Here is a 10503-nt window from a genome sequence, read left to right as displayed (position 1 = left end):
TAACATCACTAGAGATACTAGAGAGCTAGAGTTTCCCCTTGTCTCTGCTACTAACTCTACATGCAACCACTGCCTTCTCTTGGTCGCAGGTTCCGCATTTCTAAAATAAAGCAATGCGTCTATACGATTTCTAAATCCTTTTTAGCTCTAACACTTTATGATGATTCTTTCCCCCAAAGAACTCTGCTGGCAATACAGAGCAAAGACATAGCACATATGCACAAAAGCTACTCCGTTTATATTCAATTCCACATTCCTGCAGGGATATGTAATGTCTGTTGCCCTTCAGTCGACTCCATACTCCAATGTTTGTTTACAATCATCCGAGCATGAACAGCTATTTTTAAACCTGGCTTTTCACGTTAAAAGGTTAAAACTCAAACTGAATTTGATTTGTTGGAGAATCCAAATCCTCAGGATTATGGCAAGAAAAAATAGACATGCAAGTCACTCTAATTACCCTTTGACTCTCATCTCCAACTTCCACTCCCATAATTCCAGTAACAAAGATACCATTGGTTTCTGGGCAGAAAAGCCTTCACATTGGTCGCTGATGACCAAAGGTCTTGGAGTTGTTTACTTTATATTTTTGTTTGAAACAACAGGAAGTTATGTTTTAGGAGGCAGCTGGCTTGGGAGCCAGCAAATTCAGGGATTTGTACAGCTGGCTGAAGCGAAACAGCCAGTCATCTTATTCAACTGAGTTTTTGTCTGTCGTGTTCTCTTTTCAAGAACACAGGGCTTGAAACTAGGCAGATGCCAGTCCACCACTCGCCAGCAGAGGATCTGGCAGAGCAAGCCTGGCACATAGTAGGAACATAACAAATATGCCTCTCTGCTCCCTTCTGTTCCTGACATGGGTTTCACTCTGCTTTGTTTTTAATTTGGGGCCCATCTGTGCACCCCCATGTAGAACATAAGGTCTCTGAGAACCAGGAATTTCTTGCTGGCCTGTCTCCCTAACGCTGGATCCTAGAAGAGTGTCTCACTCATTGTAGATTCAATAAATATTGTATGACTTATGAAGGGTTGACATTCCTGGAGCACTTTACAGAAGGAGCTGAGAAGTATTTTGCAGAGCTGTTGCTAATGAGCATGGGGTATTTCTTTTTGGGGTTGAAAATGCTTTAAAGTTTATTATGCATTATGTGATGGTTGCACATCTAAAGTGTATACTAAAAAACATTAAGTTAAACCCTTTAAATGTATGTTACCTGCATAAGGAATATATTTATATAATCCCACTGTTTAAAGAGATTTTCTTAACTCTCCAAACTGCATATACTCAGCAACACCCACATTTGAACTAGATATTGACACTGTTGATCTGAATAAATTGGGGAGCAGCTTGTAATGAAGTCATCTAGGAGAAAGTGTGAGGAGTGAGGAGCAGGAAGACAGTGTTCCATTCAGGAAAGAGATGCCCCAGTGTTCTGTCCTAAAGAGGACACATTCTTCTCTCCCTGGGCACTGACTCTTCTTGAGACAAGCCTGGTCAGGATAGTGAATGTGGACCGGGGAGCTAGGAGTCAGAATTCTATGCCTTTTTTCTTATATAATAACTTATGCCAAAAAGCACCATGACAAGTTCGCCGATGAAAAACTCTTGGCCTCCAACACAACTTCTGAAATCATGCATTTTCAGGATTGCCAGAAATTCCTGAGTCTCACATATCACATATTTTGCATAAAGCACACACTCTGCAGACATATTTTTAAGTGACTCATTCATATGTTCAACAAACATTTACTGTTTAGCATTCAGACATCAGACTAAGTGATGGAGACTGAAAGATAAAACTTAGGGCTGAGTTAACTTCTTGAGCACCCCATGCACTTCATAAGAATTCACCTCATCATTCATTCTCACAGCCATTGAAGGTAAAGGCTAATATTACCATCAATCCCAGTTGACAGATGAGAAAACTGAGGCCCAGGAAGGTTGAATGACTTGCTTCTGATCACGCCATCAGAAAGTGAAGGATCTAACATTATCCCAAGGCAAGTTGGCTCCAAAGCCTGAGCCACAAATGTCAGCTCTTACCACTTTCCACATGGAAGGTTAGGGGTGCCCAGTCAGGAAGAAAATGCCTCATTATGATACATCACCGGTTATGTGCTCTTTAAGGGGTGACCAAGGGGCAGTTGGAGGGAACACAGTGCTCACATGTTAACTAAATCTCCAAACTTTAGAGCTAAATGAAATAGCAGAGATCCTTTTCTCCAACTCTTGTTCTTCAGATGAAGAAAACGAGACCTGAAGAGTGATGAGTCACAACAAGTGACAACGAATCGTCTCAGGGTTGAGTAGTCATTAAACTTGATGCCACAGCTCATAGTCCCAGCACAATGGACTTTCATTAACTTACTCAGAAATATTTGTATTAAGCATTGTACTTCTGTCACTGCTCTACTACATAAATCAATTTTTAAAGCTGGGAAGTTGCCTAGGCAACATAAAAAGCAAATGGTTTTGTATTTTGGTACAAGCATTGTATTGTCCAATGACAATTTTGCAAATTCATCAGGACACTCCATTGTGGGGTTGGAAAAAAAAAAGAGATAAAGCAAGAAGGAGACCCACCATCACTTCATCGTACTGCATACTGGGCTGATTGATCTCCACTATTTCAAATAGTTTCCTTCAAATAGTTTTCTCAACAATTCTATTGGATATCAATACTCTTTGCTATTTTTTAAATGATATAACAGGCTCAAAATTTTGCACAAATTTACATGTCTAATAAGTAGAAAAAAAAAAGAATCTATATTTCAGCCCCACTCTGGCTAACTCTTAAACCAAATTCTTTTCATTCCCAGGCTGATTTCCATGCTCAATATCGAGGGAGGTTTCTAAGTAGTGTGAATTTTTTGCATGTGAATCATTAATCATTAGATAAACTACAGTTAGGTTCAGAGTTCCATGAAGACGAGGGTGGATAAATGAACTTTCTTCCTCCCGGCTTACCTGTCCATAAATATAAAATGCCATCTCCGAATTCCTATTTTACTTCTCTCTTTTTTTTTCCTTGAACATGAAACTTTCAAATATCTTCTTTAGCACAGCCAGCTGCCATGGAGACTTGAAAGCAGATGACCTGGCCAAGAGATCTTATCAACTGATTTTTAATGAAGGTTTTTTTCCCTGAATGCCAAGTATAGGAGGTGAGGTGAAATGGACATTTCCAAATGTTAAAGAAAGCCACAGATATCCTCAGGTACTTAGATTTCTCAATCAACCCTTTCTTTGTCCATGTCAAAAGTCACCCAAGGAGGCACTCGATGACAGACGTTACATTGCCTTGACACAAGGCTTTTTGCACGTATTCCCTTATTTTCCTCCCAAAGAAATCTCCTATTTGTTTTTCTTGTTACATCATATACAAGATGGTGAACTTATATTATTTCCATACTTCTTGAACAATAATGTTTCAATTAAAACTGGTAATGTTATCTGTTTGGGGTTACTTCTGCTATCTTTTAGCACATTGGTTCCCTAGCTTATCTGCACTTTGGAATCATTGGGGAGCTTCAAAAAATATCATGGCCTACAACCCATACCCATAGATTGTAGTTGAAATAATTGGGGTGGGGCTGGGGGTCATCTGGACTTGAGACTATTTTAAAGATCCTCAGGTGATTCTAATGTGCAGAGAAGTTTGAGAACTGCATTAAATATTGGTCTCAACATTAATTCATTGGTGTACAATCTAAGTGAGCTACTTCATTTCAGCTTTGGCCAGAGGACTCTACTGAGAGAAACTGGGTACTTAATCAGCTAGAATAAGTTGGTAATGTTTAGATTTTATTTTTGTTCCTTATGTAGAATCCTATGTGTGAAACCATGATTAGGACATAGTTGGGTCTTTGGTCATAATAGGACTAAAATCTCACCCCTACACTGTACTGTAAACTTGTGATAGCATCTATGTTTCTAGGGATTGTGCTGGATGCCAGTGATTTAATGAGAACCAGGCAGAGTGCTTGCCTTTAATGAAATTATAAAGTAATGGAAAGACAGACTTGTAAATAGATAATCAAAATATGGACTTTGCTTATTCTGTCTGAAGGGAGTATGAGGTTTTGTGGAAGCACTAAATAGATTTCAGTTTTCCTGGGAGAGTTAGAGATGGTATCAGAGATCCAACATTTGAAATGAGTCATGAAATATGAGTTCTAATAAGAGCTATATTTGTAGAACTTTCTGGAAAATATAAAGTGTTTCCAGGTCTATCCTCTTAGAATATAAATTTCATAAAAGCAAACATCTGAAATCTTATTCACCACAGTATTTCTAAAGCATTTCTGGAACAATGGATCCATTATCAATTTTGATTCTCATATATTCCTACCTTTGGGGAAAAAGTGGAAAGGATGTATTCCAGAGGACGATAACAAATACACAGCAAATCCATGGTCTATGACCTCATAGAGTTTTGACATGTAGACTTTCTAGCACTGAATCTCTATAAACTCAGCCAATAACTATGTTGGATACACTGAGGGGAAAAGGCAACAGACCATCCTCCATAATACAGCATAGTATTGATTTAGTACCTTAGTAAATTCACCATAACTCAGTGGCCAGTCTACATCTTTGTTGGTTTATATTTTTAAAAAGGATCTATTACTAAGGACTGTGCATTAGCCTAGCTTGTGAAACTGCTGGAGTGACAATTGATTAATTTATAATGAAAATTATCATGACAGAAACCATAACATTCACATTTTCATGATCAGCCTGTCCTACCTTTACCAATTTAGTGAATTATAGTCACAAATAATTGTCCTGGTGACCAGAACACTCATGTTCCCACCATAAGAATATTTTCTCCCTGAAATCACAACAGACTCTGTAGAAATCAAAAGAATAATCAGAGATTACTATGAACACTTATATGCAAACATATTGAACAACCTAGAAGAGATGGACAAATTCCTAGAATGTTATAATCATCCAAACCTGGACAAAGAAGAAATAGAACAACTTAACAGACCAATTACAAGCAGCGAAATTGAGGCAGTAATCAAAGCACTCTCCAAAAACAAAAGCCCAGGACCAGACAGCTTCACAAATGAATTCTACCAAATGTTCAGCAGTGAATTAGTGCCTATCCTACACAAACTCTTTCAAAAAATTGAAAAAGAAGGAATACTATTAAATACATTCTATGAAGCCAACATTACACTAATACCAAAACCAAACAAAGACAGCACAAAAAAAAGAAAATTACAGGCCAATCTCCCTAATGAACATTGATGCAAAAATCCTCAACAAAATCCTTGCCAACAGAATCCAACAATGCATCAAGGGATAGTACACCATGATCAAGTGGGATTCATCCCAGGGGCACAAGGATGGTCCAGCATATGGAAATTGATAAGTATAATCCAACGTCAACAAAAAGAAAAATAAAAATCATATGATCATATCAATAGATGCTGAGAAAGCATTTGACAAAGTCCAACATCCATTTATGATGGAGGACCTTGAAATTCTTGGGATAGAAGGAACATTCCTTAACATGATAAAAGCTATCTATGACAAACCCACTGCCAATATTATTCTCAATGGCAAAAAGCTGAAGGCCTTTCCTGTAATATCAGGAACAAGACAAGGATGTCCTCTCTCACCACTGTTCTTCAATATAACACTGGAGGTCCTAGCCAGGGCAATAAGACAAGAGAAAGACAAAAGGAATCCAAAAAGGGAAAGAAGTAAAACTATCACTATTTGTAGATGACATGATAATAAACATCGAGAACACGAAAAACTCCACAGAAAAACTACTCAAAATAATCAACCAGTTCAGTAAAGTAGCAGGATACAAAATCAACATGCAAAAATCACACCTTCCTACACACAATCAATATGATGAAGAAATCAAGAAATCTATTCCTTTTATAATTGAAACAAAAAAATCAAATGCTTGAGAATAAACCTAAAAAAGAGGTTAAAGACCTATACAAAGAAAATTATAAAACACTGTTAAAAGAAATAGAAGAAGACACAAAGAAATGGAAAGACATCCCCTGCTCATGGATTGGAAGAATTAATATTAAAATGGCCATCCTCCCAAAAGCAATATACAGATTCAATGCTATTCCAATCAAAATCTCAATAACATTCTTCAAATAAATAGAACAAATACTGATGAAATTCATATGGAACAACAACAACAACAAAAAAAAAACACAAATAGTCAAAGCCCTATTGATGAAAACAAAGGAGAAAGAAGGTATCGCATTTCCAAACTTCAAGTTGTACTACAAAGCCATAATAATTAAAACAGTTTGGTATTGGAACAAAAACAGACACACAGACCAATGGAACCAAATAGAGAGGCCAGAAATAAAGCCACACTTATATGAACAATTAATCTTTGACAAAGGAGCAAAGAATATGCAATGGAACATGGACAGTTTGTTCAATAAATGGTGCTGGGAAACTGAACCTCCACATGCAAAAAAATGAAACTAGACCAATACCTCTCACCGTGCATAAAAATCAACTCAAAAGATAAAAGAACTGGACATAAGACCTGAAACCATAAAATATATAGAAGAAAATGTAGGTAAAACACTACAAGATATACATCTCAGAAATATCTTTAAAGACTCATCACCCAAAGTAGTGATAGTGAAGGCAAATATAAACACCTGGGATTACATCAAACTGAAAAGCTTCAACAACAAAACAAGCTACAACAAAAAGACATTAACCAAAACAGAGAGACACCCCACTAATTGGGAAAAAATCTTTGCACTCCGTTCAACTGATAAGGGACTGATCACAAAGATTTACAAAGATCTCACACAGCTCAACAAAAACAAAATAAGCAATCCAGTCAAGAAATGGGCAGAAGAACTTAAAAGACATTTCTCCGAAGAGGAAATGCAAATGGTCAACAGGCATATGAAAAAATGTTCAACATCCCTTATAATCAGGGAAATGCAAATCAAAACCACACTGAGATACCACCTTACACCAGTAAGAATGGCGCATATCAAAAAAACAAGCAACAACAAATGTTGGCGAGGATGTGGTGAAAAAGGAACTCTCCTGCATTGCTGATGGGAGTGCAAACTGGTCCAACCACTATGGAAAGCTGTCTGGTGATTCCTCAGTCTACTAAAATTGCCTGATATGACCCAGCAATTCCACTACTAGGGACCTATCCAAAGGACACAAAAACATTGATTCAAAAGAACACCTGTACACCTATATTTATTGCAGCACTATTTACAACCCAAATGCCCAAAATAGATGACTGGATCAAGAAGATGTGGTATATATACACATGGAATATTATTCAGCAATCAAAAAAGATAAACTCATGCCATTCACAGCAATGTGGATGGAGCTAGAAGGAATTACGCTCAGTGAAATAAGCCAGAAGGAAAAAAAAAATCAGATGGTTATATATAGAGGAATATAGAGGAACCAAATAAGACATCAGTGTAAAAAAATAATAACAGTACAAAACAGAACAAAGCAAAAACAGACAATTATAAATCAGAGACATCCTGCAGGGGAGGAGGAGGGAGAGGGATCAGAGGAAGTGAGGGAGGGGCACAGAGAACTGTGGTGATGGTGCATGGGTGCCTTGGGGAAAGAAATTCTATGGGGGCTCAATCTGAGGGGGTGGAGAGAAGCAAATATCATTTAAAAATAAAAAAAAATTAAAAAATGTATTTTCTCCCTGTGTAGAGCAGAAATTGCAATCAGTGCAGCTTAGAAAGCATTGAATCAATGTGAAAGAGTTAAGGGATTGAATATTTAGTGGAATTCAGTTAAGATAGCCTGATACACCCTGCTCTCTATTAGAGCAGTTGCACTAGGGAACTAGAGTACGCACCACACACACAAACACACACACACACACACTCACACACACTCACATACATACTGACATAACCAATGACTCCACAAGAGGAACCAGAATAATAAAAGAGCGTTTGTGAATTCACTGTCTTCTGAACAGCATTTCCTATTTCTAGTTATCATTCAAACAAGCAGCAATCAAGCCTTCCAAGACTGAAGATCTTTAAAGTCCTTTAAGGTGACCATGACAATGTTCCTTCAGAGCCTACTGTGGCTATTATGTCATTTAGTCTTCATAGTCATGTGAGAACGTTCTTGCAGAAGAATAACATCGGTCATGGAGAGGTGAAATGACTTGTTCCAATGGATGCAATGTGAGATGGTAGGTAAGGATTCTCTCTGAGTCCATTCATTTACAATGCCATCCACCCCAAGGGACAAAAACATGTTTGCTTGAACATATCACTAAAAAAAATTTAAGAAACTGTTCTTGAATGGGTCAAGCAGAATTTTCTGCATGAGTTCTGAGCAGAGTGACATCGCTGTGGACTAGGTGCCAAAAGAAGAGACTGGGGGTGGGGGCAGGAGTATTTTCGAGCAACGAGACATTTTTTTTGTCCCCAAGTGATAGAATATGACAAATTAATATAATACATGAGCCAAATAAATATAGTACTTCACTCTTCCTACAACTGTAGCAGAACTTTTTTGCATTAAGCCCAGACACAAACTCAGAATCTTTCAGCAGGCAGTCACATTTGGCATCCAAGCTGCAATCTATATTCACTGTCTCAGGGGTGGAGACTGATCTACAAGGCAAGAAAGGGGCTCAACTATTTGACATCTCTAGTGAGAAAAAGATGACAAATTAAATGAAATCCAGTAAACCTATTGTTCGATGAAATTCATGAGAATGCAAGTTAAGCACTAAGCTATAATTTTGTGCACTAAACAATACATATAAATTTGTGTGCATATAGTAGATATATAACAATTCTGCTTCCTGGATCACTGAACCTGCAACAGGTACACATTTCCAAATGAGATTTAAAAAGTAATGGCAAAATTACTGTATGATGATCTCTGCAGACAGCCGGAGAGGGGACCTTTTCAGCTCGCCACTCTCCTAGCTGACGTTCTCCTCTTGAATAAAGCTGAAGAGAACCAGCAGCTTTAGCCAGTGCTGTGAGTAACATCGGCAAAAACCCATTGAGTATTCCTTTAAAAAGTACCCTTTCTTTCAGCCTCCAGAAGAGCAAGAAATTCTTGAGAAAAATGTAAAGCAGACATTCTTGCTAAATCAAGTCTCATACCAACAATCCCGAAAGAAAGGAAGTCCAACAGAGGAACTAAGCCAGCTCATTTGACCCATTGGATACTTCAACTCTGAACTCAGGGAAAGAGAAGTAAGGTTTCAGCCTCATTTAGTACTTCCGTTTTGGTGTATGAGAAACTGGATGGAGTCATGGCTGTGCTTGTTCATTCATTCAGCTGCCCACAAAAACACGGGGCTTGATCAATGTCTATATTCATTCACACATTTAGCAATTTAGTAATTTATGAGCAAGCATTTGTCAAGAACCTACACTTTTGGGGGCCTTCTTCTAGGGGGAATGGAGAGAGAGAACACACAATTCCTGCACTCAAGGAACTCACTGTACAGTGGAGCAGGTGATCACTTAAAAAAAATGAACGTCTGAGCAAACTATTGCAATTTAGTGTAGAAATGATGGCAGAATCATGCAAAATGCATGGCAATGGGCACAGACAGCACAGCCAGCAACTATGTGGCCTACCAAAGTCACCTCCTGCATGCTGGGCAGGGTTTGAGACATCTACTCTCCAAATTACATAATGATTTATTTCCAGGTTGTAAGATCTTGGTAAAAATTCCATGTCTTCCAGTATTGCATGGATTTCAGCTTGTGTGTCACATCTCTTTCTAGACTTCAGTCAATTTGATGCCATTCCACCCACTGTCTCTAGCTCTGCATTGGGCAGGATTTATTTAGCAAAGGAGGAAAGCAAAAGCTAAAATTAAAGGAAGAGACAAGACAAGCATTATTTATAGGTATTATGATGATAGATCTGGAAAACCCAAAAGGAGCAGGAGAATAGAGTAGGTTTGTCAAAGAGTTTCCCATGTACAAACACAACCAGTTAGAAACTATAATGGAAGAGAATGTCAGTTATAGCATAGTCACCATAAATTGACAGGAAATATTAAGATTTATATTACTGAGCTACAAGAACAATGAAAGTGGGGTGTCATAGACTGACGGAGAGAAAGGGGCTTCTGAGAATTATAAGGGCATTGTCCCAGAGAACCTAAGATGGAAAGAGATTGTCTCAAATCTATATGGATGTGATCTTTATCTTTAAAAATAAAAGAACATTTGGGGCCTCCCTGTTGGTGCAAGGGGTTAAGACACAACACTATGAAGCTACCCGCAGCCACTGCAGCATGAGTTCCATCCCAGGCCAGGGAGCTACACACATGGTGCAGCAGACCTCTCCTATCTCACAGCTGCTCCCCTCAGCAGTGTATTTCAGTAGATCCACCTGTCCTATTCCCCACTCTGTCTCTGGTGACTCCTCTTAGCCCCCACATCTCTGGCCTGTACCCCAGTTCTTGTATGCATAAATAAATCTTTTAAAAAAATTGAAAGAACATTTTT

The sequence above is a fragment of the Talpa occidentalis genome, unplaced genomic scaffold, assembly GCF_014898055.3.
Source record: "Talpa occidentalis isolate TD23 unplaced genomic scaffold, MPIMG_talOcc4v2.1, whole genome shotgun sequence".
In the NCBI taxonomy this organism is placed as follows: Eukaryota; Metazoa; Chordata; class Mammalia; order Eulipotyphla; family Talpidae; genus Talpa; species Talpa occidentalis.
This window is presented reverse-complemented; position numbering follows the sequence as displayed.